Raw genomic sequence first — 8,949 nt, forward strand, 5'->3', positions numbered from 1 at the left:
GCCCCTCCATCTCTGAAGTCTGGAGTAGACTTTGTCTGTTAGTCCATCCCAGTTTTTCTGAATACTTTGAGCATCACCAAGGTGGACACCCAAATGGGAAACACTATTATTCTTCCAGGATAAATTGCCAGGTAGTGTTGGGAAGGAAAAATGCATTGCTAATCCAAAAAAGGAGGCATAACTCTTTGTCCAGTTTACTCTGACTGAGCAAGCAAGGGTAAAATTATTCATAGTTTTAAGTAGTTCAGATACATCTTGACATTGAATTGTAGTGCAGATATCATCTGCTTAAGCAACAACTTTTATAGCAGGTATGTCCGGAGCGACAGTGAATCCCACAAGTTTCTCACGCAATTTAACTAAAAGGGGTTCAATGGAAAGAACATAAAGGAGTCCGGATAAGGGACACCCTTGCCTTATTCCTCTGGTAACAGTAAAGGGAGGAATCAACTCATTATTTATTTTGAATAAACTATAAATATTGTGATACAACAACTGAATATATGATACAAAAATATGACCAAAACCAAAACCCTTTAGGATAGCAAATAGATAACTACGATCTATACTATCAAAGGCATGCTCTTGATCAACAAAGATTAAGCCAGTACTTTTATGCAGAAGATCACACACATCAGCAATGTCACGAACAGCGCCAAGATTGTCATATATTGATCGTCCAGGCACACAACAGGTTTGATCAGGATGCACCAAAGATTGGACTACCAATTTTAAGCGAGAGGCAAGGACCTTTGAAAAAATCTTGTAGTCGGTGTTCAGTAAGGAGACAGGACGCCAGTTTCTGAGTAACTGGGTGTCTCCCTTCTTTGGTAACAAGGAAACAACGGCTCGCCGGAAACTTAGGGGGAGCTCCCCAACTTGAAAACTTTCCTTGAGTACTTCCAAAAGTTCGGGTCCGATAATGTCCCAAAAGGTTTTGTAGAATTCACAGGGGATTCCATCCAGACCAGGAGCTTTCCCGGACGCCATACTGGAAAGAGCAAGACCCAACTCCTCCAGCGTGATGGAACTCTCCAAAGATGCTCGCTGTGACTCAGACAACTTGGGTAAAGCTTCAATAAAGGCTTTTGCAACATTCAAATCAATCTTTTTTGCACAGAATAAAGAAGAAAAATAATCGACTACAATTCTTTTAATCATCTTAGGTTCACTTACTGTCTCTCCTTCAGGTGATTGTACAGATAATAGTTGTTGTTGAGCTTTAGTTTTCCTCTCCAAAGAGAAGAAAAACTTTGATGAAGTGTCAAAAAGATCCAAATTTTTAATCTTAAGCCGCACTAAAGCCCCTTTAGCCCTTTCGTTGACAAGACTGTGAAGAATTTCTTTTTTAGTTATAAATTCTTTACGTAATCCTTGATTTCTGTTCAACTCAAGAGGATTTCTTTGCAATTCTAAAACCTCTTTTTCTAGAATCGTTATCCTTGAAAGACTATCCTGAGAGTGATGAAGTTTATACTGCTGACATAAGATTTTGATGTGGATTTTTACAATATCCCACCATTGTAGCTTGCTATGAAAAGTATTTTTCCTTCCGTAAAGAGAAGTCCAAAAGATCCTAAAAGCATTGCAAAAAACAATGTCTTCCAAAAGACTAACATTTAGAGCCCAATAGGCACTCCTACGTTGAAGATAGGGAAAAGTTAATTTTAAAGAAACGAGGTGGTGATCCGAAAAGCCAGAGGGAGAAATTGCCGGAGACAATATAAAGTTCCGAAAATCATTATTAACATAAAATCTATCTAAGCGAGCGAACGATACCCTGTTATTGGAAGCTTGACACCACGAATATTGTTTAACTTTGGGGTGCTGCAATCTCCAACCATCAACCAAATTATACTTTGCTAAAATGGTCGCAAACCCTTTTGCACTCTCAGGGTGAGGTTCTGAGCCATTACGGTCCAGAGCTGGCTCCAAGGTACAATTAAAATCACCAGCGAGGAACACGAGGCCACTAAAATCAATCTGGGATAAACAATCATCAAGAATGGAAAAATATTCGTTTCTTTTTGCAGGATTACTTGGGACATAAGCATTTAATAGTGTGATTTTATAGCCTCCATAACAAAAAACCACAAAAGCCAAATGACCTTGCATGAATTCGTGAAAAACAATTTGGTCCGATGAAAGACTTGATCGAAACCAGAAAGCAACTCCTGCACTGCAGCAATCAAAGGAACTGAAAAACCAAGAACCCCTTATTGTGGTTTGCCACTCTGCAGAACAAGTCGGTCCACAACGCACATCCTGAAGAAGAGCTACATCAATATGCTTTTGATCAAGTAACAGTCGAACATGTGTTTTACGTATAGGGGCGCGGCCCCCATTTATGTTTAAACAAGCAAGAGACAGAACCATTTTAGTATTTTATAGGTGGGTACTGGTTACTGAAGTTCTTTCCTTGCCAGAGTTACATATTTCCTCAATCTGTGTACATGGGATTCATTGGCGCCATAGGCTGCCGGATTTTTAGTAATAAGGGATGAGGTAAGCTTAAATTGATCGAGTTCCGGAAAGAAATCGGTTAGTTTAATTTTTTTCCGAAAGGTGTTGTGGAGGAACTTGATCACCTTCGCAGGAGCAGGGGCATTTACGCCCTTGTGGTCTTGTGAATCTCCAGCTGCACCATCCAACTCAGAAGAATCTGATATTGAACAAGTATCATCGGAATCACATGACTCGTGTTCAATTTCAGCTTCCTTTTTCTTAACAGATATAGCAGACATTGGAAATGGTTTCACGAAAAAGGAATCCTCAGGAAGCAGATTTCCTTCTAACTTTTCAGGTGTCTGCTTCAAAGTCACTGAGGCAATGGGTGTGGCTGTAGATGTGACAGGCAGTTCTATGGTACTCGGTGCAATTACAGTTTGGTGAGATTGTTCTGTGGTGTTAGGCACAACTATAGTTTGGACAGATGGCTCTGAGTTATTAGGCTCTACTGTAGTCTGAACTGCTGGTTCTGAGGTATTAGGCACGACTATGGTTTCAACAGTTGGTTCTTGGGTCTTAGGCACAATCTCCGCATGAACATCCTGCTTCAGTGTATGACTACCTACTGTATGTCCAGAACAAGTTTCGTCTCCGCCTGGGACATCTACTGATGGTGTGTTTTGAAGCTCCATAGTCTCCTCGTCATCACATGTGAGAGGGCAGGCATAAACATCTGAAGGATTTTGGTTACTCTCTTTCCGATTGAGTGAAACCCTCTTCACAGCGACTGCTTCCGCGTATGAAGAAGGTTCGACTAAAATTGCACTTTGGTGCCTTCGTTTTCCTCGTGTCACCCAACCAGACTCATTTTTTCCATTTGTTTGATTTTCAGAGTTTTCCCCTGCCTCAGTAGACACCCCAGTGACCTTAGGTTCATTTACATTTTCAACTTTACTTGATTCTTTTTCAACGCCCCTTGGGCATTCATTTTTCATGTGACCATACTGTCCACATTTGTAACACACTAAAGTCTGTGATGTGGCAAAGATGCGGTAAGTAAACTTTTCATGTTCAATTTTTAACATCACGTCTAGCTCACGAATGTTTGGCTTCGGAATAATAAATAGTTGACGTCGAAAGGAAAGAATATGTTTTGTACTGTGGTCCTTAAAGCGAACAGGAATGAAAGTTATTTTTGAAACCACAGTGCCATACTGTTCTAAAGCAGCCTTCACCTGCTCGTTTTTTATGAAGGGAGGAATATTTGACAGGAGTACCTTCATCGATGGAACATCGAGGGGTGATATGAAGAGGAATATATCCGGCTCCACAGTCAGTCCTGACTCCACAAGCTGCGCCACCATTTCCTCTTTAGCGACGAAGATAACAACACGCTGATTCATTCTCGATGCAGCTATTACACGATGCATGCCGATTAATTTTCCGACACACAAAACAACTTTTTCAACTGAGATTTCGGGTGGTGGCGTACACGAAAACCCATTTTTCTGACTTAAAGACTCTAACAGCTCAACGGTCACCATGATTTAGGCGCAATAACACTCAATGCCTCGGGGGAAAAAAATATATATATATATATATATATATATATATATATATATATATATATTAAAAAACCAATACACAAGCGACGCTGGCGAATGGAGGAAATTAATAATAATACAAATGATAATAATATGGACGCGGTCCAAGAATCGTTTAAAGGAGCCAAAGCGATGGCAAAAACTAACAAAACACGTCGGATGGAAACCAGGCCTCAAAACCGGGAGGGGTTCTGAGAAACCCGAACACCACCTACCGTGCGCGCTCTCTTTCTCTCTCTCGCTCAATGGAAAAGAGAAAACAAGGAGAAAGGGGGTCAAGAAAACGAAAACTAAAACATTTAGACGATGAGAAGAGGGAGAGGAGAAAGCAACACAGGCTCCGCGCGTACCGCCAGGAACTGAGCAACAGGTCTTCGCGATTGCACGCACATGCCAAGCGAGCAACAGCTGTGGAGAGAGAGAGGGAGAGAGAGAGAGAGAGAGAGAGAGAGAGAGAGAGAGAGAGAGAGAGAGAGAGAGAGAGAGAGAGAGAGAGAGAGAGAGAGAGAGAGAGAGAGAGAGAGAGAGAGAGAGAGAGAGAGAGAGAGAGAGAGAGAGAGAGAGAGAGAGAGAGAGAGAGAGAGAGAGAGAGAGAGAGAGAGAGAGAGAGAGAGAGAGAGAGAGAGAGAGAGAGAGAGAGAGAGAGAGACAGAGAGAGGGAGAAAGAGAGGGAGAGAGAGAGAGAGAGGGAGAGGGAGAGGGAGAGGGAGAGGGAGAGGGAGAGGGAGAGAGAGAGGGAGAGGGAGAGAGAGAGAGAGGGAGAGAGAGAGAGAGAGAGAGAGAGAGAGGGAGAGGGAGAGAGAGAGAGACACAGAGAGAGAGAGAGAGAGAGAGAGAGAGAGAGAGAGAGAGAGAGAGAGAGAGAGAATTTCTCACTTTCTTTTGACTTATCCAACGTCAGGGGGTGTGAAAGGTCTTCCAACCACCGAGACATTATGCCATGTAATTATCTTCAAAATTATTGAAGATCTATAAGGATTTCATTCATATTCTGCCATTCTTCATGATATTCGTCGGCTTCATTTTCAACATCAGTTATCAACGATGTTATTGGGGACAATCTGTGAGAAAAAAAATATATTATTAGTCATATAGTAATTTAATTCTGTATAAAACAACAAATAATGAATCGGTTTTAGGATCTCACCTCTCCCCTTGTGAAAAAAGATTGATCTGCAAGGTCGGAGTTCTCCTCTGAATCCTCCATACTCTGAATAAAACAAGCCAAAGCTCGCGTTAAAAGAGGACAAGTTGATGACATCACGGAAATGAGAAAACAATGGGTTTTTTCAGGTTTGTCTCTCAAAGGAAATGAGTTGCATTTTTGCTTCAGGCGAGGGAGCTTGGCTGACTCATTTTGACACAAAAATAAAACCGGTTGCTTCAAATGATTTTGAGAAGAACTTTCAGAAAATAAATATCATATTTTCATAAAATCATAAATAATGTTGAATTCGGAAAGACGATGAAAAATATAAGGAATCGACAAAATGATATGTGGATCAGGAGGTTGTCAAACAAGAGCATTCAGAGAAGTTTATCATTTATATCTGCTCAACAGAGATAACTAAACGAAGAACCAAGTTCCAAGTTATTCTTTGTGAATATACTCGATGGAAATGAATGTTATAAGAAAATTAAGTTATTCCCCAAAGTAGAACATGGACAAATGTTCATTGGTTCGCTCTTTGAGTAAAATGAAAATATGAAAGGACTGTGATTATGTTGGGGGTAAGAAGTGCTTGAATCAGTAAATCTCAATTCTTCATTTCCTTGTATGGGAGGGGGAGGAAGTGAGTCTCCCATTTTGAGCTTTTGGAGCTTGGGTCAGATAGTGTTCGCTTTTTCCCATTCATTTGAATGGGCGTCCCAGAAGCAACATTTTACATCTACTGACGTCTTTTCTTCCATGCTGAACTGGTGACCCCGATGTGATCCAGGTCCACCTGGTGCGGAGGTTGTATAGACATGGACAGCCCACAGGATTAAATTTTAAAACCTGCCAAAGGGTGCAGGAGCTCTTTGTGGGGCAATGGCCACCATACCTGGCACCAACTGCATCTGCAGACATCCTCCTGCAGTTGGTGACCTTCCCTCTGCCTATCACTCTGCGAAGCTTGGGCGTAATATGTTCTCGTGGATCAGGTATTACAGAGCAGAGGTATGCGCTCTACCGAGTGCCCTTGTAGTTGACAATGTAATCACATCCCAGGTGTTTAAAATCCAATTCCATTGAAATCGCGATCCGGAGTGATGGGTTTTTCGCACAGCGCGAAGCTCTGACGCTCTGAGGAAATCACGTGATGTCGCTGCTCACTCCACAATTCCTGTTATTCTTTACACAATAAATCCTACATTTCTCCCAAGATAAACTAAATAAATAAATTCCATCGGGCTTGTTTAAAATCAGAATATCAAGGGAGATTCAGGGCTGAAAAGGAGGTTCCGAAGGGCGGACATTTCGAGGGAATTTTTTTTTTTTTTTACGAATCGGCGCCACTGATGCTGAAATGTGATCCTCGTTTAAAAGGATTTCTATAAAAGTTTTAAAGTTATCGCTTCTCGGCCTTCGATGGCTAAGATCAAGTGTAGTATCTGTTCTTATCGGTTTAGTAGCTGATATGTCCCGCAATGCGGGACTCGTCTATTAAATGGATTTTTGGAATTGGGAGTTGCATTAGGGGCTTGCTCCGTCGACTCCATGCATTGACCTGGTATTGCAGTCCCTCCAGGAACGGTGCACCCCTTTTGGGGGAAATTACAAACAAAGAGAAGATTATTGTATGTCATGCAGTGGTTTGGGGGTTTCACTCTTTAATGGTCTTCACATCTAAATCCGAGTTTATAATGGGAAAGGTCCATGGTGAGTCCGAGTTGGCGAGCGTGCGTTTTTCATGTCCTTGGACTGGGTGTACAGAAGGTTCTCTGTGCACGTTTCCGTGCGTTCAAAGCTTCCATTGCAATGGTGCATTGGGTTGAGGGTGCTGTCAATGTACGAGGCAGTTTTAACTGTTGCTTCGATGACGGATCTTCACCCAATCATTTACCCGAGGACATCTTCCATCTGCCTGGAAGTCAGCTGGTGTCACCTTCGTCCGCAAACTTCTTCCTCTTCTTAACACCCACAATTATTCCCACACTCTTGAGAGGTTGGTGGCCTGGGTGGGCGATGAAGTTTGATAAGTCTTTCATGAACTGGCTGGCCAAGACGCACATTCAACTAAGGTTTGGACAGGAATTTCTAATTTGGCCAGGGTGCCGGCAATAGCTTGCCGACTCTTTCAACGTCCACCAACTAATGCTGGCAGATGAGAGTCACGTTTAACGCCCATCCGAGGGACAGTGCACACATTAATGAAACACCAGGATGGTAGTTTATAGCTTGGTCGGGAATGCAACCCAGGCTCGACACGAGACAGTTTGGAGGCGAGTGTGCGTACCTCTCGGCTGTCCATTGACTAGATCTCTGATGTCATCATTCTTCTCTCGAATCTAAACAAAGGGATCAATGTGGAACAAAATGATTCATAGACATTCTTGTGACGAGGAAACAAACAAGCTGAGCAATCGTGACTCAACAATAGGCTTTATGACGTCACTAAGTTATACCTCGCGTCATCATATGAGGGTGGAATCCCCCAAAAGGGATGAAGTCGTGAAGACGTTTTTAATTCTCTCAAAACACCAGCGAAGGAGAAATTCTCCAAATATCCAAAGAAAGATACCACTTGCTCTTGAGATATTGCATCTGATCAACATTGGAACCTCTACAGGATGGATGTGGATGTGGATACCACTTGCTTCTTGAGGTATTGCATCTGATCAACATTGGAATGCATGGACTCACCACGGACCTTTCCCATTATAAACTCAGATATAGATGTGAAGACCATAAAAGAGTGAAACCCCCAAACCACTGCATGACATACAATAATCTTTTCTTTGTTTATAATTTTCCCCAAAAGGGGTGAACCGTTCCTGGAGGAACTGCAATACTAGGTCGATGCATGGAGCAAACGGAACAAGCCCCGAATGCAACTCCCAATACCAAAAATCCATTTAATAGTCTCGTCCCACATTGCAGGACATATCAGCTGCGAAACTGATAAGAATAGATTCATTAAAAAATTTTCAAAAGACCAAAATTAAAAAGTTAAAAGAGAATAGACAATGAGGATAAAATTCCTCCACACCGTTAGAATCAGAAAAAGAATAGAAAGAGGCCCCTGGGGGAATGTCAAAATAAAAAGTACACAACCCCGAAGGACCAGTTAAGGGCACCAGGCCATAAAAAGAAGGGGGGCCAGTCCAAAAATAGAAATTTGCACTTCTCAACCGTTTGGCAAGATCCATTCACTTAGACCCGAGGTCGGCAACCCGCAGCCCGTGGGCCAAATGCGGCCCACGAGCTCCTCCCGTGCGGCCCGCGGCGCCTTGTCCGGATTTCCATTAGGTGCGACCCGCGAAACATTTTTCTGAACAGACGGCAAATTTAACATATGTGGACATATGATTCTTCCACATATATCACAGTCTCTGTACGTCACAATAAATTATTTTAGCTTCTTGTCCACTTAACCAGGACCAGGAGGCTCTGTGCGCAAAGTCTGTGACCATTACGGAGGTCATGACTGTAGTCGTCAGGGCGGTGAAATTTGTTTGCGCCCGTGCTCTCACCCACAGACAGTTCCGCGATCTCCTGGCTGACGCTGAGGCAGAGTTCGGCGACCTGATCGACTTCTGCGAGGTCCGTTGGCTCAGCCGAGGAAAGATGTTGGAGAGTCTTCAGCCTGAGGGATGAGCTGGCGTCTTTCCTGCGGGAGAAGGGCAATCCTGTCCTTCAGTTCGAGGATCCCACATGGGTGTGTGACCTCGGGTTCCTGGTGGACATTACTAG

The 8,949-nt window shown here is 42.8% G+C and overlaps 2 non-coding genes across 2 annotated transcripts; one reads left to right on the top strand and one right to left on the bottom strand.

Annotated features, from left to right (window-relative positions):
* Positions 1-6,606: 6,606 nt before the first annotated feature.
* On the top strand, positions 6,607-6,800 carry LOC147009114 (U2 spliceosomal RNA). Its single transcript, XR_015053119.1, has one exon. It is a non-coding gene; the product is annotated as a U2 spliceosomal RNA (small nuclear RNA).
* A 1,214-nt stretch (positions 6,801-8,014) lies between these two features.
* On the bottom strand, positions 8,015-8,202 carry LOC147009115 (U2 spliceosomal RNA). The gene has a single exon (XR_015053123.1). It is a non-coding gene; the product is annotated as a U2 spliceosomal RNA (small nuclear RNA).
* Positions 8,203-8,949: the final 747 nt, after the last annotated feature.

The sequence above is a fragment of the Eptatretus burgeri genome, chromosome 17 (genome assembly GCF_056783735.1).
Source record: "Eptatretus burgeri isolate ZD-2024b chromosome 17, Ebu_testis_v1, whole genome shotgun sequence".
In the NCBI taxonomy this organism is placed as follows: domain Eukaryota; kingdom Metazoa; phylum Chordata; class Myxini; order Myxiniformes; family Myxinidae; genus Eptatretus; species Eptatretus burgeri.